Source organism: Hyperolius riggenbachi, chromosome 6 (assembly GCF_040937935.1).
Source record: "Hyperolius riggenbachi isolate aHypRig1 chromosome 6, aHypRig1.pri, whole genome shotgun sequence".
Classification (NCBI taxonomy): Eukaryota; Metazoa; Chordata; class Amphibia; order Anura; family Hyperoliidae; genus Hyperolius; species Hyperolius riggenbachi.
Window position 1 is genome coordinate 61,991,923 of NC_090651.1, and position 26,788 is coordinate 62,018,710.

A 26,788-nucleotide genomic window follows, 5' to 3' on the forward strand; every position below is an offset into this window, starting at 1 on the left:
AAAAGGGCATGGAGGGGACCAACTGTTCATGGTACTGTTTGCATATTGTAACTTCATGCAGCAAACATGACCCTGTCAGTTTTTCATGCATAATAAAGCAAATTCAGATTTGTGAAACAAGACAGTTATGTTTTGTTTGGCAGCACTGTGTCAAGCGATGTGTCATCGGTTAGATGTAGACACACTCAGGGCAGGTTCTAGACTTTTTGCTGTGTGAAGCAAAGTTGTGAGGATAAGCCCACCCCTATCCCTAGGGAAACACTAGCAGAGTGCAGTAAGAGCCTGAGCCCACTGCTGCATTTTTAAGAAACACATAAAAAAGCATACATTTTCCAAGCGTTTTTGAAATGCATTTTAAGCCGTTTTAATGCGTTCCCATGCATTTTAATGCATTTTCGTGTGTTTTAATGCGTTATAACTCGTTTCAAAAATGCTTGAAAACCACATGCGTTTTTATAAACGCAACAGTGGGCTCAGGCCCTTAATATTAATTAAGGGGCGGGTCAGCACACACAGACTCACAGCAGACAAGCTCTGTGAGTCAGGCAGAAGCAGCAGAGCAGAGTGAAAGACTGACAAAGATTGGCTCATTGTAGAGCTTATGCTGCCCCCTACAGTCTGCAGCCCTGAATCATGTGATTCAGTTAGCTTCATGGCAGGGCTGGCCCTGCCCACTCTATTAAACTGACTCCAATAAGGACCAAGAGAGGCAAACTTCTCAGCTTTAATCTTCAGATTAAGGGCCCGTTTCCACTATCGCGAATCTGCATGCGTTTCCTGCATGCAGATTCGCACAGCCAATACAAGTGGATGGGCCTGTTTCCACTTGAGCCCTCAGAATTCGCCTGCGTGTGGAATGCATGCGAATCGCTGCTAATGTATTTAATAGGGAAATCGCCTGCGGCTTTGGTATGCGAATTTTCATTCGCATTTCGCATGCAAATTCGCATGGAAATCAATGGAAAAGCACACCGGCACTGCCATGGTTAAATTCGCATACAGCGTCATCCATGCGAATTTTCATGCGAATTCGCATGAAAATTCGCATACAACCGCATGCGAATTTTTACCGCGGCGATTCGCACCGCACAAGTGGAAACGGGCCCTAAGAAACACATTTATTTGCAGTACCCCGTCAGATTTGACATAAGATATTTTTCATGTTCAGCAATTGCACTGCTGTTGGCAATGAGGGAAGCTGCAGTGCAACTGATCAACTTCTCAGCAAAGTGAAACAGTCTGTTAACCTTTTCAGAATATTACCTTGTGCAAAAGCAAATCCATATTTATAAAGGTGGGCATACACTGATCGATATTTTCCATTAATGTTGATTCAATTGAGTCTGCTACAAATTGATGCCACAATCGATTTTGAAACAAGACCGATCGATTAAGTCGAATGCGCCAGAAGGAAGATAGAGATTAGTCTTTTAGGCTGCATTTCCACTTGTGCGGTGCGAATCGTCGCGGTAAAAATTCGCATGTGGATCTATGCAAATTTTCATGCGAATTTGCATGAAAATTCGCATGGATGACGATGTATGCAAATTTAACCATGGCAGTGCTGGTGTGCTTTTCCATTCGCATACCCAAACCTCATGCGAATTTCCTATTAAATACATTGTATGCGATTCGCATAGGGGTATGCGATATGCGAATTCTGATGGCTCTGCCATGCGAATTTTTTCTGCACAGAAAAACGCAAAGGAATCCTGACAAGTGGAAACAGTCCCATTCACTTGTATTGCTATGCGAATTTGCATGCGAAAAACGCATGCGAATTCGTGATAGTGGAAATGGGCCCTTAGGTGCTCCCAGCTCTGCACCTTGGCTACACAGACACTGCTTTATTGATCTGAGGAAGCAGACTGTGCTCCGCGAAACACGTTATTTTTGTGTCTGATTATTAAAATTTTGTTGTAAATGCTGGCGTTGCCCCTTCTACTTAGAGGTAAGCCATTTAACATTTATTATATCCATGGCATCTTCTCTATTATTATTATTATTATTTAGTATTTATATATCCCAGTGACTTTCAGCAAATTGCCTTGTGCAAAAGCAAGACCATCGTTATAAAGGTGGACATACGCTGGTCGATATTTTCCATCAATGTTGATTAAATCAAGTCTGCTACAAATTGATGCTGCAATCGATTTTCAAACAAGATCGATCGATTCTCAGCACAACTTTCAGCATAAACAGATAAGTTCCCTACACATTGGTCTTAGTCACAGCTATGAACAGGGGGCCACAGCGGCAAGACAGAGGGGAGGCAACATGCAAGAAAAAGCCTGGAGGTGTCTGAGGAGCTTATAGACCATCTAGATAAGTATATATTTTAAGGTTTTTTCCCCTTTAGATTCACTTTAAAGGGTTATTTAAGTGGAAAAAAAGTAGTTTAACTTATCTGGGGCTTCTTGCAGCCCCCTAGAGTCATCCTGTGCCCGCGCCATCCTTCCAAGAGCCAACAGCGAGCCCCTTAAAGCTGGCTGGTTGCGTCCAGTCGGCGGCTACTTTGCATGCACGGCCTCGAGCTGCACGCACCCTGATTGCGCAGTAGCGATTTCCCCATACTGTGCATGTGCAGAGCGCTACTGGGGCCGGAGATGCAGTGAGTCATAACTTGCGTGTCCTAAACTACTCAGCTATGGCACCTTCCACTATTGACAGGTTCACTTTAAATGATTTCCTCGCATATTCCATCTCTATATAATGTAAGAGGCAGGGCTATGGGCAAATGCACTATTTTCCTTTTCACCATAAATAAGCCAACAGTTCCATGCAAACGGGCAGGATGGATAGAGATATCCGAGGGGTGAGATTGCACACACAGTATGTCTCTTTCCTGGAAGACTATCCGCTGGAGACAGTAATCCACAGCCTCCTATAAAGCACAGTCCTCCTGCAGAGGCCACATGTCTGCAAACGGCATTGACAATCTATTTTGGCAGCTGTATTACGCATTTTGAGCAAACTCACTTCATACCGCGTCCCACAGGAGAGCAGAAACAAAGTGGAATTCAGATAAATTGCTGACATCGCTCCTGAACAAATTCATCTCTCTCTGCCGTGACAAGACTGCGCCTTTTCCAAAACCTACCATTAAAATTTCTACCACGGCCGCTACTGCAAGGGAGGAGGCAACAGGACAGCTCAAAAACTAACACTGTACGGTGGCAACCGGTCTAACTCAGCTCACTATGCAAACTTCCAGGAAAATTACATCTGTATGTATTCACACAAGCATACAGCTTCCCTGAAAATAAGACCTACCACGAAAATAAGCCCTAGCATGATTGAAAAGATCAGTTATATGGAAAAATCAAAGGGTTTATTTTTTGTTTTCAATCGATAAATCTGATCAAATTTTCTGTTTTTCTCCATTTTTTTTAGAATGGACAAGTTAAAAAATTCAGACCAGCTTTACCAAAATTTGTATGGGAATGATTGTCAAATTGTATTTAACCAGAATAACTTGTATACAGCTATTCAGTACTAGGGATGATCACAGATAAGCAAATTATTCTGAGTTGATGCAAATTTATATGCAAATATATGCAGCTTGAAAATGAACCAATCAATTTAAACCTGGGTTTAAATTGATTGGCCCATTTTCAAGCTGCATACATTTGCATAGAAATTTGCATAAAGTCAGAAACATTTGCATCTCATTGATCATGTACTGAATGGGGATGATCAATGAGATGCAATTTTTTCTGATTGCTTAGACAACAAACCGGATTGAAATGAAAGTGTGTGTGTGTGTGCATATAATGAAAAGATGGAAAGAGTATGTTATGCTATGTAATGTGAAAATATTACATATGGAATTGTGTTTTTTGAAGAATTATCATAATATGCAACTGTATTGTACTTGGTTTTATTTATGACATCGATAAATAAGAATCATTGAGTGTTTGTAACAAGTGTGGTAAATGCAGTTGTAAGCAGGGCTGTGGAGTCAGTACAAAAATCATCTCAGTTTATGAAACCTCCCGACTCCAGGGCCCATATGCAAGTAACATTTTCTCCTAGGACATATTTTTTTATCTTTTATTTACAGTAACTTTTCAGCCCTTTGCAATTGAAAAAGTCCCAAAAACTAGTTCAAAAAGAACTATCAAAACAATTTTAACCTTTTTTTTTGCTTGCTGATGATTTAAAAGGTACTTTATTGATAAGTTTAAATATATCACCTAGAATAACCTAGGTGAAAACTAGGAGAAAAAGTTAATTGCATATGGGCCCAGGTACCCAAAATTGCTCAGACTCCACAACTCACACTCCTTAGTCTAATACTTACCAGGGCTGTGGAGTTGCCACAAAAATTACAAGCTTTTTACTCCTCAGTTTATGAAACCACCGACTCCGACTTCAGGTACCCCAAATTGCTCCAACTCCACAGCCTGGTTGTAAGTAGAGATGGCCCGAACCGTTCGCCGGGCGAACATCTCTGGGCGTTGTACTACTTCCAGGTCGCTATGACCCGGAGTAGTACGCCTGCGCTGCCCGGCGGAGCGCGTCCTAGATCGCGCTCCTGTTGCTGGGCACTCTACGCATGAGCGTGACGTCGTTCATGACGTCACGCACATGCGCAGAAAGTGCCCGGCAACAGGAGCGCGATCTAGGACGCGCTCCGCCGGGCAGCGCAGGCGTACTACTCCTGGTCATAGCGACCTGGAAGTAGTACAACGCCCAGAGATGTTCGCCCGGCGAACGGTTCGGGAACCGTTCGCGACATCTCTAGTTGTAAGTAGAAATGTGGTGTTCAGCGGTAATTGTAATGCTAAACAGCAAATGATGAGAAATTGCTAGATGTAAAGAGATGGAATATGGTGATAAATGTCACAGCAGAAAATTTAGCTATATGAAAATTCTAAATGATCAAATTGATTATTGAGTGAAAGCTTGCCATGCAGGAGGTTTTTCTAACCAACCAACTCTTTTGATGATTACAATCCTGTGGCAATATTGAATACGTCTGTTAAATCAAACAATTTCTTCAAAACTTGTAATCAACAGAAAAATTGGATCAGATTGTTCAAATCAAATATTTATTATTTATTTATACAACTCTCATCCAATCAGCGGCCGGCCACACTCCGCACATCCAATCAGGCAGCATCCTGCCTAAGGCCACATACACACATCAGACCATAGTCTTTTGAAAATGAAAGATCACAGACCAATCTTACCACCCTTCATGTAGTATGAGAGCCATACTCTACACAGTCTTTTCTATGGAGCTGAACTCCACATCAGAAAAAAATCTTTGCAAGATGCTGCACACACAGATGCTGTACAGACACAAAAGATCAGTATCTGCAAAAGATCTGTTCCTGCCAAAAATCCATTCCTGCAAATTGCAATGATAGTCTATGAGATCTGCAGATCATCATACACACATGATTTAACTGACATTCATCTGCAGATCAGATCCACCAGTATGGATTTTCAGATCTGCAGATGATTGCTTGATCTGCAGATGAATGACAGTTAAATCATGTGTGTATGATGATCTGCAGATCTCATAGACTATCATTGCAATTTGCAGGAATGGATTTTTGGCAGGAACAGATCTTTTGCAGATACTGATCTTTTGTGTCTGCACAGCATCTGTGTGTGCAGCATCTTGCAAAGATTTTTTTCTGATGTGGAGTTCAGCTCCATAGAAAAGACTGTGTAGAGTATGGCTCTCATACTACATGAAGGGTGGTAAGATTGGTCTGTGATCTTTCATTTTCCAAAGACTATAGTCTGATGTGTGTATGAGCCTTTAGTGTCAGCTGTACCATCAGCTGACACTGCACTGTCAGCTGACCGCAGTCAGCTGACTACTGTTTACCCATGCGGAGGGCGTACTGAGAATGTGCCCTCCGCCTACCAGGAAGTGCGGCCCGTGTTCCTGCCTGCATGTCATCAGCGGGGAACAAGCACCGAGACCCGGAAGTGGAGGTCTCAGCTCGATTCTCAGCACAACTTTCAGCATAAACAGATAAGTTCCCTACACATTGGTCTTATGCTACGTACACACATGCGACAACGATCGTTCGTTGAGGACGACGAACGAACTTTTAATTGACGAAAGAACGACCGAAGTAAAGTTAGTTCTATAAAGTGTGTAACGATCACATCGTTAGAACGAACGTTACACCACGTAAAAGCACTTAATGCGCCTGCGCATAAAATTGTAAAGTTCCTTGGAGAAAAAGTGAAGTACGCATGTCCAGCCTGGTACGAACGATCGTTTCCAACGATGTACCACTTTTGCTAACGATCGTCGGTGGTAAAAATCCGCCAAGACAGAACTTTGTTTTGTAGCGATTTGCCTCGTTCGTCGTTTGCCTTAATAGTCGTTGGTTCGTTTTTTGTAACGATCGTCGTTGGTAAAGATCGGGGAACGATCGTTACAAACGACTATAGTCGCATGTGTGTACGCACCTTTAGTCACAGCTATGAACAGGGGGCCACAGCGGCAAGACAGAGGGGAGGCAACATGCAAGAAAAAGCCTGGAGGTGTCTGAGGAGCTTATAGACCATCTAGATAAGTATATATTTTAAGGTTTTTTCCCCTTTAGATTCACTTTAAAGGGTTATTTAAGTGGAAAAAAAGTAGTTTAACTTATCTGGGGCTTCTTGCAGCCCCCTAGAGTCATCCTGTGCCCGCGCCATCCTTCCAAGAGCCAACAGCGAGCCCCTTAAAGCTGGCTGGTTGCGTCCAGTCGGCGGCTACTTTGCATGCACGGCCTCGAGCTGCGCGCACCCTGATTGCGCAGTAGCGATTTCCCCATACTGTGCATGTGCAGAGCGCTACTGGGGCCGGAGATGCAGTGAGGAGGCACGTGGCCAGTCACCTTTGAGGGTCTCTGAAGTACAGCAAGGGTACAGGACGACCCCAACGGGGCTGCAGGAAACCCCAGGTAAGTTAAACTGCATCTATTTTTTCTCTTTAGATTGCCTTTAAGTTTCTGAAGTTATTTTAATATTTATTTTTCCCGGTACTTATTCCCACCCCTGCTATTTGCAGAAACTTAGGAGTGCAGTCCTCTGCCTCCATGCTGGATCTGCTGGAGAAGCAGCGCTAGTGCAGCAACTGTTGTATAATTACATTTCATGAAATCCCGTACAGAAAGCATTCCACTTAACCTTGTTAAAACGTCTCGGCTATGCAGCAAGAATGTATTACTAACCACGTTATTGGAAGATATATTGCTCCGGAATACCATTCTGGATGGTGAGATCTTATTAAGCAGTCCTGCCAGGGAGATTTGCCGCTAACAAATGTACTTTATGCTTTGCGCGCGCTTTAAAACAAAAAGCTTTTCATAGTGTATTAGAGCTAATGGAATTATTCTAACAGCTAAATGAATTGGAGCTCAAACTGGGAAAGTATGTAGAGGCAAAATCATGAGGAGCTCGCATAAAAAGCAGACATTCCACTAAGGAACCAAGAATAAAGCACAGGGCCTAATGCTGACCTAAAACTGAGCAGTCTGTGTGTACTGCTGACCTTTAGTGAATGGATAGGCTGCATTCTCTATGATATGATTGGTCTCAAGAGAATGAATGGGTTGCATTCTCAGTGACATCTTGGGTATCTAGTGAATGGTTAGGCTGCATTTTCAGTGATGTCTCTGGTCTCTGGTGTATGGATAGGCTGCATTATCAGTGATGTCACTGTTCTCTAGTGAATGGTTAGGCTGCATTCTCAGTGATGTCTCTGGTCTCTGGTGTATGGTTAGGATGTCACTGGTTTCTAGTGAATGGATAGGCTACATTCTCAGTGATGTCACTGGTATCTAGTGAATGGATAGGCTGCATTCTCGGTGATGTCACTGATGTCTAGTGAATGGATAGGCTGCACTCTCAGTGATGTCACTGGTCTCTAGTGAATGGATAGGCTGCATTCTTGGTGATGTCACTGATGTCTAGTGAATGGATAGGCTGCACTCTCAGTGATGTCACTGGTCTCTAGTGAATGGATAGACTGCATTATCAGTGATGTCACTGTTCTCTAGTGAATGGTTAGGCTGCATTCTCAGTGATGTCTCTGGTCTCTGGTGTATGGTTAGGATGTCACTGGTCTCTAGTGAATGGATAGGCTGCATTCTCAGTGATGTCACTGGTCTCTAGTGAATGGATAGGCTGCATTCTCGGTGATGTCACTGGTTTCTAGTGAATGGATAGGCTGCACTCTCAGTGATGTCACTGGTGTCTAGTGAATGGATAGGCTGCATTCTCAGTGATGTCAGTGGTCTCTAGTGAATGGATATCTAGTGAATGGAGATCTCATTCTCTATGATGTGGTTGGTCTCTAGTGAAGAGATAGGCTGCATTCTAAGGTATGATTGATCTCTAATTAATGGCTAGGTTGCATTCTCAAAGATGCTATTGGTCTCCAATGATAGGTTTAGGGCAGGTTCCAGACTCTTTTTTGCCTAATAGTTGCCACTAATGATACAATTTGCTGAATGATCGTTTATGTACGATTCTTCTAAGAAACTATCGGAAATTATCTTCTGGGACCACTAATAGACAAAACTCTCCTAACAAATCCAATCAGATTAATAAAATCTATCTAATTTTCGGATCAGTTTCATTAACCTGTTCGGATCGGTTAGGAGAGTTTTGGTCGTTAGTTGTCCCAAATGATCATTACCCATCTCATACGAAGAATTGTTTATAAATGATTGTTTTTCAAATTGTATCGTTAGTGACCACCTTAAAGCAAACATTGAGAGGATGCAGCCCTTGCCCCTCACCAACTCCCCTGAGCAAGAGAAAAGGAAGAAGAGAAGAAACACTGACCCCCCCCCCCCCCCCCCCCCTTAGTAAGACGTGCAATCAGTTAAAAATAAAAACATTATTACATGTGCTAAATCTGGCTATCTAACTGTCTCTTGCAGTTTCATTCTCTGTTGAGGTCACTCAATTTTCTTGGACAGAAAGCTGTCCAAACTCCTCCCTCATCCCATCATCAAACACATGAGGTAGTCAGGAAGTTGCATAGAGGAGTAGCAGCTTTTGTTGTGTGTACGAAGCTGACCCCGCCCAACTCCTCACTGTCCTACTGAGAGAATACCTCTTTGTGGCCAGCACTGCATATAAAGCTAAATAAAATCTTCCTGTTTCTGCTCAGTGTTTAAAAAAAGCATTTGACACTTCCCACACATTAGCAAGTGTCTCTATAAAATAGTGAAATAAGAGAGCAGTTAGAAATGGTTTCTCTCTGCAGGCAGAGAACGGTGATAAGAGTTAAACATTACTTTTACAAACACACTAGGGAGGGTTTGGGAAGGGTTTTATTGTATATTACATCCTGAGCAGGGAGGAAATCCATAGGATGCGGAGACCGCTGATCTGCAGTGCTGGTCACGGTCAGGTGATCTAGTCTGTGCTGAGGAAGCTAGTACCACTATCCTGGCAGCAAGGAATTACAGGGACCAGCCAGTCAGATACTTTAAATATATTTATTGCAGAATGTAGATATGTACACTGCACAAAACTTAATGCATTACTATTCATGAAAATTATATATCATAAAAAATTGGGATCCCGAAATAGGATGATTATATGATGCATCATGTAGAGTAGGAGGGCAGTTTTAAAGGGAACCTGAAGTGAAAGGTATATGAAGGCTGCCATATTTATTTCCTTGTAAACATTGCCAGTTCCCTGGCAGCCATGCTGATCTTCTGGCATAATTAGTGTCTGAGTCAAAACCCTGGAACCAGCATAAGACTAATCCAGTAAAACCCGAGCCGTCAGAGTACCTGATCTGCTGCATGTTTGCTCAGGGTCTATGGTTTAAAGTGATAACACGATCAGGACAGCCAGGCAAGTGGTATTGTTTAAAAGGAAATAAATATGGCAGCCTCCATATGCCTCTCACCTCGGGTTCCCTTTAAGAAACTAAGTCAGCTAGTCAGCTCTGCCATGAGAATCTATGGAAAAGCTTCTCTTAGGACTGGAATCCTAAATGAATATTACTGTAATAGGTAAATATTGGAATTTTGAATCTACAGTTGACCCTTTTAAATACGGCAAGCGTTCATGTCTGTAATAGCGGTATCTGCGGCGGGTGTATAATACGATTACCTTTGATCCATTTCATCTCAGTGACTCAGTCTGTGGCAATTTAAAGCATGACAATTTGCTGCTTTAATGACATTTCAAACCGATAATACGTTTTTCGTACCCACGCCAACTATTTTATGGCTGCCCAGCCTTGAGTTTCCAGCAGCACTTGCGCCATTAACTAAACGCTTAACGATGACTGATTAAGCAGCGACGCTTGGTTTTGTCTAAAGACAATTCTTTACAGTCAAATGACAATTTGCACAGATCATAACGCAGTAATAATTCCCAGCTTTATATACTTGAGATGCATTAGCGCTGCCTCTGAGACAAATATCGGCCGTTTACATCCCATACAGGATAATTATCCTAAACTTCAGCTGATAACCGTGTATTTCAATTTTCTGCTTCAAGGAAGGATGAGAATCACATCACTATAACTTAGGCCTGGTTTTTATTGTCTAAAATACCCTGATTCATAACCCTGCTTATTAAAAGATAGGATAAGGCAAACCTGAAGTGAAAATAAACTGATGAGAAACAAGTGTATTCCAGTTCCTAAATGGGACTTTCCTGAAATCCCATAGTCTTATTTTGTAGTTTCACACTGTAAACCAGCATTATTGATGTGGTGCGTCGTGTCAGTCGCACTGCCATAAACAGGCCTTCAGGGAACTATTCAGTCAGCTATTGCACGGTGCTCCTTGTCAGGCCACCAGCCAAGCAGGAAGTGATGCAGGCTTGCAGTCACTGCCTTCTTCAGATATGCGGAAGCGTATTGTTAAAATACGCTTCTACACACTCGTGCAGCGATGCCAACGTGTTTAGAGAAACACGCGTGGCCATAGACTAACATGACTTAAGGGACGATGCAGATCGGCGCGAGTTGGTGCAGCATCGCAGCAGTAACATAGTTTTGGACCAGCGTCGGGTATGCGGTGAAAACGTCATTTCCGTCGCGCTGTACCGCGGAAGTATGAAAGTCTCCATAGACTTCCATTAGCAGGCGGTGGGGTGCAGTAAAAATACCACACCGCCCCGGTGTGAAAGGGCCCCAAAAGCGGATCCGAGATGAAAAACTAACTATAACAAGTAACTTGTCTATATATCTTATCTAAGTTTATATAGTTTACACAGCAAATCTAGCTGCAAACAGCTTCAACAGTTTATGATTAACAGAAAACAAAAAACAATGCTGCGCCACCACATAAATAACTTACAGTCTATAAAAAAAAAGAGTGCGCTGTGTCCAATCCTCTTTAAATATTTTGTGTAAAATGTAATCCACTGCGCGCTTCCAGCCTGCAAAGATAGCCTCTAATAGTGTATTACTGTTTCACAAATATACATCTAGATATGACAAATCAACCGTGCTTGTGCCAAAAAAGTGTCCACTCGTGACCCCACCACCTCTAGTATCAGAGCGGCTCACCGAATTGAAGCCTCCCATGCACAGGTGGGAGCCTCGCTTAATATGTGGTGCACTGGGTACATCAGTAATCCACATCCATATATCAGATAAAAAGGCCTCTTTTTATTTCTCAATAAAACACAAAAAAAGATTTCATTGCGCAACATTCACGTTCCAGTTAAAACAATCCTGCACTTCTCGCGCCCACATCACACTTACAAGCGGCAAGAAGTAAAATTCAGCATGTCACAGCGGCAAGGCCAGACGCACAACACGGAAGCGCTGGAGGAGTGCGGAGAGAGGCTCTAAGCGGGATGCCGCGAACGATCCGGTCGGAGGACGCGCACGGATTCCTAAGCCTTGCCGCTGTGACATGCTGAATTTTACTTCTTGGCGCTTGTAAGTGTGATGTGGGCGCGAGAAGCGCAGGATTGTTTTAACTGGAACATGAATGTTGCTCAATGAATCTTTTTTGTGTTTTATCGAGGAATAAAAAGAGGCCTTTTTATCTGATATATGGATGTGGATTACTGATGTACCCAGTGCACCACATATTAAGCGAGGCTCCCACCTGTGCATGGGAGGCTTCAATTCGGTGAGCCGCTGTGATACTAGAGGTGGTGGGTTCACGAGTGGACACTCTTTTGGCACAAGCACAGTTGATTTGTGATATCTAGATGTATATTTGTGAAACAGTTTTACACTATTAGAGGCTATCTTTGCAGGCCGGAAGCGCGCAGTGGATTACATTTTACACAGAACAGTTTATGATTATTTATTCCTGTGATACAATGAGGGCAGCCAAGTTCTGTTTATCACATTACACACAGGCAAGTTGATCTGTATCTTCAGCCCTCAGCCTGTGAAAACTTCACTTCCCTCTCCTCCTCCCTCCTTCCCTCGGCCTCTGAAATCTCTGGCTAGTAACCTCCTCCTCCTCCTGCCCAGACTGAGCTCCCATAAGCCCTTGCTACTAAGGCTTAGAGTGCCAAGGTACTCTGGAGAAGCTGTGGGCAAGGCTTGTTTAGTTTATAGGGAATTAGAGTATTAAAACAAAAAAAAAGTATTTGGCTTGAGGAATACCCTATAAATTATATGTAAGGAACACAATAATGCAAGGAGTAAAAGTTTATTTCGATCCACTTTAAGGTTTTGATGGTCTCAGGTAAGCGCAATTTTTAATGTTATTCAGCTCCCCTACAGACAAATCTTGAACACACATGGATTAATATATCTCTATGGGTTTGATATATTAATCCATGCCATGCACTGAGGATCAACCAGTCGGAAACAATCATATTGGATTAGTTTGGCTCTGTAATTTTAACAAACTGACACATCATTGCATTCCAGCGGCTCTGGAGGTGTATTTAGCTTACAGGGACTACAAATTATGATTTGCATATTCAGCAGTGATGCACTGGGAGACATCTCGGAGCTCACTCCAACCTGAATAATCGCAAATACCTTCTGTTTTAAAAAGGCAAATTCTGTTTTACGAAGCATTTTTATTAAAGTGGACCTGCACTCTTGCACAGGACACAAGAAAAACAGAGAGAAACACCCTGTGTTTTTAGAGAGAAGACTCCGTCTAATTCTCCCTCATCTTCAAGTAATCACAAGTGTAATTTGATCTCTCTGCAGTGTCAGCACAAAAATGCTGCAGTCCTCGGCAGATCCGGCTAATATTTAAACACAGGATATTAACCCTTTCTCTGCTTCCATGAAAGCAAGAAGTAGACACACTGCAGACTTATTGCAGGAGTTTTGTAAGCTGTAACAAAGGCTTTCTTGCTGTTGCTTATCTTTTACAGCATAGAGGAAGTTCTGGGTTCAGGTCCCCTTTAAGGATGCTTTTGGTCCGTTTCAGCTCCCTACACACTCCTGGGAGTCCTGGCTTATCACAAGCTTGTTGGGCAATCTGTAGCTCTGACTGCTGCGTTGAGCCTCTTGCTCCAGTATGCTTTGAATCGCTGACCCAGAACAAGAATGCCCAGGAGGTGTTGTGACTCCGCTCTGACTCATGCTGATTGCAGGTGCGTGACTCAGATAAGACTCACCAAGCAGCGCTGCTACGGAAACACCATGTTGAAAACGAATCGGCAATATGGCATCATCTCTGTATTCCTTCTCACTCCATGTCCCTATTAAACTGAATACCCCATAAAAAAAAAAAAAGAAAAAAAAATGCAGAATTTTGTGCCTCTTTCCCCAGCGGGGTCATGTATGTAATAAATGCCACTCTGAAATCCCTCCACAACACATATCATTTTGAACAACAAAGGTTTTTATGAGCAGTTATCGCTAAACATCAATTCTCATCTGCTAGGCCATGCAGTTCCCCATCTCCGCTGCAAGCCTTTCCAATGATTTACGTCAGATTTGGCAGCCCGGCGCGGGCCTTATCGCCAATTATACCTGGCATTTTTGGTTCATTCCATTTTGTGACTTTATGAGGATAACAAACAAAAAAAAAGAAAGAAAAGTTATTAGCCTCGATACAAAACAAATTCACCATGGCTCATTGCATTGAAACACTTATGTAAATATTGCGTAGGTCCTCCAACGCAAATATGTCAGCTAATAGCATCCTCTCCAGTCAGGCGGAAGATTGGACCCACGGGCCTCATAAACAATGCACTGTTTTGGGAAGATTACATCCGTTTAAACAGCTGTGAACACCGCCGTCAGCGAATCCGTTCCCATTCTGCTGCCTCTGACAGACAATGCACAACGGTTTATCTGTGTTTGCCAAGTTACGATCGCTAAAGTAGAAGCGGACATGTAAGGATAAAAATGCTGGGGTCGCCAAGCGTAATAAAGTTTCTAAAGTGTAACTTCAGCCGCTGAAATGGGACAAGCACCTCTTTTCATCGGAAATCTAATAACCTGTTGTGACATGTAATTGCTTTAATTATATCCTGTCATTGTTGTCCAAAACTGCTTTTTTGTGAGTGCTTTTTATGAAGCGGTTGATTTTGGAACAGGGATTTTGTGCTTGGCTGGCGACAATAGTAGTGGGTTATCCGCAGTGGGGTGCTTGGATTTGGCACTGAGATTCGGCTACGGCGTGGCTTCAATGCCGGGCCGATGTTAACAGCGACGGGGTGCTTGGATTTGGCACAGGCCAGCTTGACACTTCTCCTCCCTCCATTTCTTCCTTATTGGAAGGAGATGTGGACTAGCGATGGTTACAGCTGAAGAGTAGTGCACTTTGTTTCGGTGGAGGAATTCACCACCACCAAAAATAAGATGGACAGCATGGCCGGGACAAGGTTCTCCAGCAACAGAGGTAGAGGGTCCAAAGGTCCCCCCCCCCCCCACCGCTCGAATTGTGCCCATCCTAGCATAGGTAACAAATGTTCCCCCAGTATTAGGAAGACTCCCTGTCCAGTATAGTCAGATGAGCCCCAGTATTAGGTACCCCCCTCCACTGTATAGATCAGGGGTCTCAAACTCAATTCACCTGGGGGGCCGCAGGAGGCAAAGTCAGAATGAGGCTGGGCCGCATAAGGAATTTCACAATCGCGGCGCATCGCCGCCTCTGCCCGCCCCTCTCACACTTCCTTCAAAGAGAGGGGCAGGGAGAGGCGGCGATCCGTCCAGCGATTGACGTCAGGAGGAACAGAGCTGAAGCTGAAAGCTCTGCCCCTTCCAGGAAATGCCGGCGGATTGCCCTCCGGGCGATTTGGGGGCTCTGCAGCCCTTGTTTAGCGGCAGGGATGCGGCGGATTACTTGGGAGCACTGAAGCGAGCTATAAGGAAGCTTTTGCCGGAAAGGGCCACAAAATATTGTATCGAGGGCCGCAAATGGCCCGCGGGCCGCGAGTTTGAGACCCCTGGTATAGATAGTCAGATGAGCCCAAGTTATTAGCGAACCTCCTTCCTCAAGGGTAGATAGTCAGATGTGCCCCCAGCATTAGGCAGCAACCGCCAGTAAAAATCAAACGTTCCCCCAGTATTAAGCAAGCACCCCTCCCCAAGTATAGCCAGGTGTTCACCAAGTATTAAGACTACCCCCCACCCAGTAAAGTCATATGTGCCCCCAGTATTAGATAGCCCCCCTCCCCAGTATAGATAGTCAGATGAGCTCAAATTATTAGCCAGTCCCCACTCCCCAAATAAAGCCAAGTGTGGGGAACAACTGGCTATGCTTGGAGAGGAAGGGCTGATTAGGCAAGCTTCTCCCTCCAAGGGTAGATAGTCAGAAGTTCCCCCAGAATTAGGAACCTCCCCCTTCCCAAATATAGCCAGGTGTACACCCAGTATTAGCTAAGTCAGGTGTTCCCCTAGCGGAGCGGAGTGATCTTTACGCTGTTGCACAGTCCCTCTGTCTCCTCTTTAAAGTGTGACTCCCTCCAGTAACAGAAATGTGGTAGCACAGCTTTAAAGGTTGCCAGGGTAGAATTTAGTTATAACAACCATTACAAATTATTTTAAACACATCCAAAAATGTTGATCCTTAAATTGTTGAATGAGGATGAAGTCAGAGGACTACTATGGCAGCAAACATCTGCAGATGTAACAGAGCACACATGCCTCACCCACTGCAATTAATTCTGGTATTTATGAAGTATTAAAAGCAAATCTTTTTCCTTACCTTATTTTTGGAAATGGCAACTTGCAGTATATATTCACAAAGGGACATCACCTGCAATAATTAAAAACAGTCATGAGAAATGAGTATAAGTCGTTAATGATTTTATCATCTTAAATTGGTTAATGAACTATATGCATATTCAATGTAAATATTCATGGACTTATTTAGTAAAACAGGTGCAAACTAAAGTGAAGAAACATTGAACCAGTTTGTCCAACCGATCGGAACCTTGCTTCAATTCAACAGATGAAACCATGATTGGTTACAAGCTGTTAAGAGCAACAAGGATTCTGATCCCCATTTGTTTCAGCTTTGTTAGTACCTGTCTCAATAAATTAATTCTATAGAGTTTAATACAATATTCTATATATTGATTTTTATTTTACTGCTAAAAATAAATTTTTATTGATATATTTTACTTATATGAAATATTACCAATGAATGCTCCTGGCTTTATTGCTACATTAGTGAACACGTTTCTGACATAACAAAAGTCATGTCTGTTAACTCATGATTGTAGATTAGGAACGATGCTTTGTCAAGCAGGTTAAGGCATCAGGAAGGGGTTAAGGTTAGGGGCGGAGGCTATAGTTAGGCATAAGGAAGGTTTTAAGGTTAGGGGCGGAGGTTATAGTTAGGCATCAGGAAGGGGTTAAGGTTAGGGGCAGAGGTTATAGTTAGGCATCAGGAAGGGGTTAAGGATAGGGGCGGGGGTTATAGTTAGGCATCAGGAAGGGGTTAAGGTTAGGGGCGGAGGTTATAGTTAGGCATCAGGAAGGGGTTAAGGTTAGGGGCGGAGGTTATAGTTAGGCATCAGGAAGGGGTTAAGGTTAGGGGCAGAGGTTATAGTTAGGCATTAGGAAGGGGTTAAGGTTAGGGTTGGAGAATATGGTTAGGCTTTAGGAAGGGGTTAAGGTTAGGAGGATTGGAGATTGTGGTTAGGCATCAGGAAGGTGTTAAATGTGGTGTTGGTAAGGCAGAAGGAAGGGTTTAATGTACACAGAGAGGTTTGGATTAAGCATCAGGCTTTAACGGGGGGGGGGGGGGGGGGGGGCAGGACATTAGCTTGGAATGATTTACATCTCATTGACCAGCCCTACCGCAAACATTTACGATAATGTCACCGAGTAGTCGTGACCACCATTACAATGGTCCACTGCGCCTGCGGGGCATTCAAGGGCTCCCCTCGCCACTCGGTCAGACCTCCACCCTGCTGTGTTGTCAGATTTATCTTCAGCATGCCATTACCTCAGAACAATAACATTGATCATAGCGCAAACATTTTTCACTAAAAATAAGGATTTATTCAAAAATTGCACTCACATCTTCCGACCTGTTTGAACAGGCATAGAGTTTTTCTCGCCAGCAGGTGAGAGGAGTATTGTGTGTGATGGACGAAACTAGTCGGGAGGAGCTTTGGACGGTGCTTGCAGCGTGGATAGGAATGCTGGTGGAGCGGGAAGGAGAGTCTGGAAACAGTGAAGCTACCGATGGGTCACCCGGACAGTGCGGGGGAGAGCCCGCAGGCAAGATAAACTCTATGCCTGTTCAAACAAGCCGGAAGATGTGAGTGCAATTTTTGAATAAATCCTTATTTTTAGTGAAACATGTTTGCGCTATGATCAATGTTATTATTCTGAGGTAATGGTATGCTGAAGGTGAATCTGACAACACAGCAGGGGGTCTGACCGAGTGGGCCCTTGAATGCCCCGCAGGCGCAGTGAACCATTGTAATGGTAGTCACAACTACTCAGTGAGTCGTTCACCAAATGGGCATTAGTGGTGGAAGTAATAAGTCTCGGTAAAGCTGTTGAGCGCTGACAAAATATTGGTAAGTGTACGAGGTGGAGCTCGACCTGAATTTGGGAGCGAACCAGCATACAAGAGACTTGTTTTTCTTGAATAGACTTGAGATACATGATTTGATTGCTGCCCATTAACCCTGCATTTAAATTATAGCAAGTGTTGTATTGAGCACACGGAGTGCAACTATTGGGACGTTTGGCCATAGTGGAAAAAATACTTGCTATCATGATAGGTGTGAGCGCTAAGTGATAGTAGAAAAGTGTGTTTACTATAATGTATTCTAGATACCGCTGCATAGATGCATTAAACCAAAGGCTGGTTGTAGAAAAGGATGGTAGATTTCTATAACATATGTAACGTGGGATAATCCAAACCCACATCACACAACAGTGACTTCATTTTCTTGGTGTGATTTAAAGGGGGTGGGGGGGAAGGCAGAACTCTTGTTTGCACACAAATGATCTTGTTGCTCCTCACTGTACTCATAGTGCAATCTGTTTGTTTGTTGGATAGTGTACAGAATAACAGAACTCTGTCAGTTTCTTAATGCTGTGACAGTAATGTTTATGTGTCAAAAACTGTTTGTGCTTTCCAATGACTTCTCTCTTTGTTAGACCAATGCCTTGATCACTGCTGCCCTTGGAAATCTGTCACTCAACAATCATCTGCTGGATTCAGATAACAGGCAGTAAGAAAACTATCAAATCAAGGTGTTGTCAGGTCAAACGAAAACTAAAGGTGGACATACATCTACCGATTTTGCGGGTCAAAGGACTATTCGATTCGATATTTTCTCGAAAGGTCCGATTTTGCTGCAGGTGTGACCTGAACCAGGCCAGACACGCATAAAGTTTTCTTGTTCGATTTCCAGCAGATTACTCTGATCGAATCTGCCAGTAATCTATTCCACAACATGTCAGATCGATCATAATTTAGATCAATTTTACCGAAAATCGATTCAAACTGTAGATCTGAGTGTACAAACAATCTGCATGGATCAGGGGCATGACACGAGGGGTAGAGAATCAATGGTGTTTTAATCAATTTTCTATAGATTTCATGCTAAATCTGATTGGAGAAGGATCAATCATATTGACACATTGTGTGGCAATCTATGTGTGACCACCTTGAACTACATGTTGTTATACAGACAGTACATCTACGCCCTGCAGGACTTCACTTACCATCCCAGGGACGTAGATATGCATCTGTGGCTTCTAATGCGTGGATGCGCCCGCCACCTCCTCCCACGGCAGAGTAGTGATCCGTTATTGGGAAGTTGTTCCCATTCACAGATCAGAGTCATTAATAAGATGTCAATCGTCATTCGCAAAACAAAAGTAAACACAGAAGTTTACACTACTTCCTGTGTACTACTCAGTACACAGGATAGTGTGGGGACATCTAGTGGCCCAAAAATAAAATTAAACGCACTCACACACATACATATGCTACATTCAACAAAGAATAAATAAATGCACCATTCATTTTACCCCTTACCTCCCCCTCCACTATAGTTACCAAAATAAAACATTTGTTTAAAGAAAAAAGTGATAGCATTAAAAAAAAAAAAAAATTATAAATAGTTACGTTTAATATATATGTCATGAGGGTATAGTACTGTTATTTTAGTAAATGAAGGCTTGTAATTATTGACAGACACAAAAACCCCAAAACCCCAAACAGGAAAAATATACCTTTATTTCTAAATAATATACTGTCACCATACATTTTACTAGGAACATAATTTAAATATTGTGATAGCCAGGACAAATGATAACTGGGACAAATGGGCAAATAAAATGTGGGTTTTATTTATAGTAGCTTTGCTTTTTTTAAAAAAACTATAGGGGATGGAATTGGAGAAATAATGTATTTTATCATGTATTTCACTATAAATTGCATCCTATACAATAAAACCTAACTGTCCCTGCGTCATCCACTTTCCTTGTCTGTCCGTCCGAAGCTTTTTTTGTACTGCGCATGTGCGCAGTACAGACAGCTGTTGGGACGGGAGGTGAGGCCAGGGAGCAGGGTGGCCGTGTGCGCGAGTGCGCTGCGGGCGGAGGTGGGAGCGGTTAAATAACTACCTAGAGCCCATTTTTAAACGGGCTTAGGTAGCCTAGTAGAAAATAAAGTAATAATTGAAAACTGATTTGTGGCTAAAAAAAAAAGGCATAGGTCATTTTGCTGCGATAAGTAGTAATAAAGTTCTTGGCGAATGAATGGGAGGAGTGTTGCAAGGTGAAAATTGCTCTGGTCCATAACCCCTTAGTGGTGAACTTGGTTAACATTTCTACTAGATCAGATTTAGAATGGAGATCCTAATTCTCATGCAGGTCTGCTTTCTTGTCTGGAGTCCAGCTTTAAATAAATCTCTTGCATTGAGCATTCCCAGCACAGGCTGAGTGACGCGGCGTCTCAGGGACACAGGCTGCCTTGTGTTCCGACACATGAATCAATCAATACTATATTGGCTCTCTCAGTATTAAGGACAAGGGGAATCTTCTTATCTTCCTACTGATGTGTTGATACTGCTGAGCAAAGTTTCATTATTCAATATTAGGTGTCCATCAGCTTAGAGGAGAATCTGCCAATACTGTGCTAGCAAAGTTCTTTGCACGACAATAAAGCTACAAGTCCAACAAATACAAAAGAGGTTTCATCTCGCTCATTTTTCACTGACTTAAAAAAAAATGACTCGGAAAGGCGGATGTGTTTGGGGGATTAGCTTGCCCAGTATTCAGCATCAGTGATTTATCCACAAACATCAATCCTGAGTGCAGTCTTTACCGTTTCTGACACCCGGGCACAGTGGGTTTTGGACTTAGACTTTATCATTACATGAACATGACGCTATAGTGTGAACTGCGGACCTTTGAACTGCGCCGCCTTCAATGCAGTCAGTCTTTGCTCTTATGTCTCTTTATAAAGCGTGTTAGTCGCGATTGCCCACTGAGTGAAGTACGGTCCGATGATAGTTGTAGAGCAGATAAACTGACATCAAACCAATAAGTGTTGATCCGGGTAATACCTTTTATGACTAACTGTATTGTACATTATTTATTTTTCAGGCATTATACAGAACTGGATCAGAACCGTATGCAACACACGATGTACAGTTAGTTATTAAAGAGATTCTTAAGCCATTTAATTTACCTCTTTTTATTGCCCAGTTATCTTAAGCATTAACCTCCTTGGCGGTATGAAAAATACCGCCAGGAGGGAGCGCAGCAGGTTTTTTTTAAAAAAATTTTTTTTTAATCATGTAGCGAGCCGAGGGCTCGCTACATGATAGCCGCTGCTGAGCGGCACCCCCCCGCCCGCTTCGATCGCCTTCGGCGATCTCCGATCAGGAAATCCCGTTCATAGAACGGGATTTCCTGGAGGGCTTCCCCCGTCGCCATGGCGACGGGGCGGGATGACGTCACCGACGTCACTGACGTCGGGACGTCATTGGGAGTCCCGGGCCACCCCTCGGCGCTGCCTGGCACTGATTGGCCAGGCAGCGCTGGGGTCTGGAGGGGGGGGGGGCCCGCGCCGCAGCAGATAGCGGCGATCGCAAAGGGGCCGGCGGCGATCAGAGTGCTGGCGCAGCTAGCAAAGTGCTAGCTGCGTCCAGCAAAAAAAAAATTATTAAAATCGGCCCAGCAGGGCCTGAGCGGCACCCTCCGGCGGCTTACCCCGTGTCACACACGGGGTTACCGCCAAGGAGGTTAAGATCAAAGCTGAATCGCCGCATCCCCGCGGCAGAACGAGGTATTTATCCCCCCAAAATCCGCGGGGCAAAATTCTGCTTCCTGGAAGAGGCAGAGCTGTGTGCAGTAGCTCTGCCTCTGCTCCAGTCAATGGCCTCAATTCACTAAGCTTATCTCCTGTCTTTATTATTATTATTATTATTATTATTTATTGAATTTATAAAGCACCAACATATTACGCAGCGTTTCTATAGTTATCACCATGGTGACGAGGCCTGTAGTATTCAGGAAACATTTTACTTCAGGCAAACCTAAAGTTAACTCTTCCGTCTTTAAGTTAACTCTTCAATCCTTAAAATAACTCCAGAATTGTAAAGTTAAAGACAGGCTGTTAATTAACTGCATGAGAAAAGAACTACAGAGGAGGTAACTTAACTACAAAGGAGGTAACTTAACTACAGAGGAGGTAACTTAAGGAATGAAGAGATAGGATAACTCACTGTGTGGAGGTAAGTTTTCTCTTGCCTTATCTCCAGCATGATCTTAGTGAATTGAGGCCAATCTCTGCGGATCTCCACCTCTCCCCACCCCTCTGCTGAATAAATGTGTTGCCATGGCAATAGCTGAGTCACTTCAGGATAGAAGAGGAGCAGAGTGAAGAGACCAAGCCGAGAGCTTCTAGCCAGCAATTGTTACATTTGCCAATTCTCTGCACTGAAAGTAAACATTTTTTACACACCAGGAATGCTTTCAAATGTTCTTTTTGGTATCTAATTGTAGGTACTTACATTTTAGCTTAGGGAGTTCAATACTAATGTTAATATTTTCAACACAGGTAAAGAAAGCTCTGCGATTAAGTACCTGCATAGGACTAACATTTTTTTCCCCAAAGTAACAATTGGATGTATGCACTAAAACAGGGGTACCCAACCACCGGGCCACGGCCCACTGCTGATCCGTGGGCAGTTTTCCGCTGGGCCGTGGTGGGTCTGGCCTTTCCACCTCTCCTCCCTGCGGCCGCTTACTTTCTTATATTCCTCATAGCCCCTCTCCTCTTTGCAGCATCTTCAATTACAGCATCACGTCCCATGGCTGCTGTAAGGAAGGGAAGGAAGCAGGGCAGCGGTTCCCATGCATATGCATCGCCGTTACAGGAAGCCGCTGTCCCGCTTCCTTCCAGCAGCCGTGTGACGCGATGCTGTAATTGAAGATGCTGCAAAGAGGAGAGGGGCTACGGGGGAATATAAGAAAGGAAGCGGCAGCCAGCTCATAAGGTAACAGGAGCGGCGGCCGTGGGGGGAGTGGGCACTTTCCTGCTACACTGGGGTAGCTATACCAGCAATACAGGGGTAGCTATACTGAGTAACTATACTAGCTATACTGGGGTAACTATGCTAGCTGTACTGGGGTAACTATACTAGCTATACTGGGCTAACTGCACTTGCTATACTGGGCTAACTGTACTAGCTATACTGGGGTAACTATACTAGCTATACTGGGCTAACTATACTAGCTAAACTTGGCTAACTGTACTAACTTTACTGGGCTAACTGTACTAACTATACTGGGCTAACTGTACTTGCTATACTGGATTAACTATATTAGCTATACTGGGCTAACTGTACTAGCTATACTGGGCTAACTGTACTTGCTATACTGGTCTAACTGTACTAGCTATACTGGGCTAACTGTACTTGCTATACTGGGCTAACTGTACTTGCTATACTGGGCTAACTGTACTAGCTATACTGGGCTGACTGTACTAGTTATACTGGGGTAACTGTACTTGCTATACTGGTCTAACTGTACTAGCTATACTGGTCTAACTGTACTAGCTATACTGGTCTAACTGTACTAGCTATACTGGTCTAACTGTACTAGCTATACTGGTCTAACTGTACTAGCTATACTGGTCTAACTGTACTAGCTATACTGGTCTAACTGTACTAGCTATACTGGGGTAACTGTACTTGCTACACTGGTCTAACTGTACTAGCTATACTGGGCTAACTGTACTAGTTATCCTGAGCTAACTGTACTAGCTATACTGGGCTAACTGTACTAGCTATACTGGGTTAACTGTACTAGCTATACTGGTCTAACTGTACTAGCTATACTGGTCTAACTGTACTAGTGTAATGATCCGCTCAACTGGATGCACTGTTAGACAGCTGTTTGACCATTCCTCTAGTCTGTGGGCTGCAGGTCTCTGCAAGAGAGACCTGTCTTTCCATTACAAGTTTCTGGTCTGTTCTGCTGCTGAGGAATTTGCAAACACTTGTTATGCAAATCCCCTACCTGCCTCCTTTGATGACTGGCAGTATAAAGAGCTATGTTTCCCAGAGTCCTTTGCTGGTCATAAGGGTTAGTCCTGTGGAACACTCTTGGAGTGTCAGCCTTGCTCTTTGTTTGAAGATTAGTTTAGAGTCATTCCTGGAACTGCACTAGGCAGATTCCCTAGTGCAGTTAGGATTGCATATCTGTTTTGTTTGTCTGTTGTGATTGTTCTGTCCCAGCGGTGGTCGACAGGAAGTCATTCTGATCTTTGTTCTTGGAGTATAGCTGGAGCAGCGGTTGCTACCAGCTATCTCCTCTAATCTGTCTTGCCTGGATCGCACTCGCCTTGCGCTAGTGCTGTGGATCCGTCTCTCTCACTTATTCCTGTTTTCGTGTATCTGTCTCGTCTGCTACGAACGCTTGCTGGAGGCTCGGTGAGGTAACCGTTAAGCAAGCGCTCGCGTCCTCTGTTTCATGTTTGTCTGTCGGTGGTTAGTTAGGCGTGCTTGTCTCTGTTGTGCTTAACACGCGGAGACTGCGCATAAACGCGTGCACTGTTGCGAATTAGTGCGGTGTTCGCGTTTAGCTAGCGTTTGTTATTTTCCTTGTCTTCTCACTGTATCATTTGCTGTGCCTTTGCTACTCTCGTGCTCTGCCTTGCTGTAGCCTTGTGTCACCTCGGGCAATCGCATCTCTCGCGATTGCGTTCTTATTTCATATCTGCTGTTGTGTATGCACTGTCGCGGGTTGGCGACTAGTTTGGTGCACACACATACAATCTGTCCCTGTGCTCATTCTCTTTCGCAATCGCTTCTCTGGCGATTGCGTTCTCACTTGGTTTCCTTTGTTGTGTGTCCGTCGTCGCAGGGTGGCGGCTAGATTGGTGGACATACATACATTCCTCATCTGTGCTTATTCGGTCTTGTGTCGCTGTTAGCAATCGCCATCTCTGGTGATTGCCTTCTCACTTTGTCTTCATGGTTGTGTGTTCATCGTCGCAGGGTGGTGACTAGTTTGGTGGACACACATACCCTCTGTCGCTTTGATCTCTCTCTTTCAGGGCTATCTTGCCCTGCGTTTCTTCCCTTCGTGCAATTCCTGTCTGGCGTGCGTGGCAGGGCAGAGGAGCTGTTCCTCTGCACTCCACAGCTCCCCCTGTCGACAGGAATTTCCCTCTACAGGTGCATTGCACCTTTTGCTGGGTTCCCTCAAATTACATGCTTGTGGAGGATTTCCGCAGTGTCAGCGCACGTCTTGTGCGCTGATCACGGAGAGAATTCCACAATCGTTACAACTAGCTATACTGGGCTAACAGTACTTGCTATACTGGGCTAACTGTACTTGCTATACTGGGCTAACTCTACTAGCTATACTGAGGTAACTTTACTAGCTATACTGGGCTAACTGTACCTGCTATACTGGGGTAACTATACTACCTAACTAACTATACTGGGGCAACTATAGTCCTTATACAGGGGCAACTGTATTAGCTACCTATACTGGGGCAACTATACCTAGATACCTACTTACCTGTATACTACACTCCAAATCGGGGAAGAAGGGGGGGGGGCTGCCGCCACAAATGACACCCACGCCCTCAACCCCTCCCCCCCCCCCCCCCGGGCCCCAGAGAAAAGTAGGCAAGGCAGCAATTCTGGCCCTCCCTGCTTTCAACCTAGCCTTTTGGTAGGCTGCATGCAATCAGGGCAGAAACTCAAAGCAGATAGCAGCTGGGCCCCTTGACATCCACAGGACCCATGGCACTTGCCTAGGCTGCCTTGTGGATGAACCTGAGCTGGTAAATGTTATGTGTGCACAGAGGGTGTAAAGTCCGCTGGGTTTTTAGAAACTATGTAACACGTAGCCAACAGCGTAACATGTATTTCACATGGATCACCTATATTGCTTGTATAATGTGCATAATTCATGTTATGCAAACAAGGTTGGGGACACATGAAAAATGCGAGTTATATTTGCATAATATGCATTATGCAGTTTCTGTAGAGCCCAGAAGATTTTGAAGCAAAGCTGAAGAAAAAGAAAACTTATGAAAAGAAAAGAGTCTCATATTTTTACTTTCAATTATATAGCTTTTTTTTTTTTTTATAACATTGCATTATTATGTCATATTTGCCGTTTACAAACCACACCCTGTATTTTAAACTATAAAACCGAGCAGAGCTGATGACCCTTTGAACTCCCCTGCTGAAAAACCTTATCTCAACCTGTTTCTCACTGTTTCATGGTTGTTTAAAAAGAACCTGAAGTGAGAGGAACATAGAGGCTGCCATATTTATGTCCTTTTAAACAATGCCAGTTGCTTGGATGCCCTGCTGATGTATTTGGCTGCAGTAGTGTCTGAACCACACCAGAAACAATCATGCAGCTAATCAAGTCTGATCTGATAAAAATGTCAGAAACATCTGATCTGCTGCATGCTTGTTCAGGGTCTATGGCTGAAAGTATTAGCAGCAGAGTATCAGCAGCACTGCTAGGAAACTGGTATTGCTTAACCTCCTGAGCGGTATGGACGAGCTCAGCTCGTCCATCACCGCCGGAGGCTGCCGCTCAGGCCCTGCTGGGCCGATTTTCTTCAAATAAAGTGCAGCACACGCAGCCGGCACTTTGCCAGCCGCGTGTGCTGCCTGATCGCCGCCGCTCTGCGGCGATTCGCCGCGAGCAGCGGCGAAAGAGGGTCCCCCAGCCGCCTGAGCCCTGCGCAGCCGGAACAAAAAGTTCCGGCCAGCGCTAAGGGCTGGATCGGAGGCGGCTGACGTCAGGACGTCGGCTGACGTCCATGACGTCACTCCGCTCGTCGCTATGGCGGCGATCTAAGCAAAACAAGGAAGGCCGCTCATTGCGGCCTTCCTTGTTTATTCTGGGCGCCGGAGGCGATCGGAAGAACGCCTCCGGAGCGCC

At 44.0% G+C, this 26,788-nt stretch overlaps 1 protein-coding gene across 10 annotated transcripts in view; it reads right to left on the bottom strand.

Annotated features, from left to right (window-relative positions):
- DAB1 (DAB adaptor protein 1) overlaps positions 1 to 26,788 on the bottom strand; it is a 996,155-nt gene that overhangs the window by 692,116 nt on the left and 277,251 nt on the right. For all 10 annotated transcript variants that reach the window (XM_068239411.1, XM_068239410.1, XM_068239407.1 and 7 more), the window contains exon 2: positions 16,089 to 16,139. The gene's annotated coding sequence lies outside the window, so the exon portion shown is untranslated. The remainder of the gene's footprint in view (positions 1 to 16,088; positions 16,140 to 26,788) is intronic.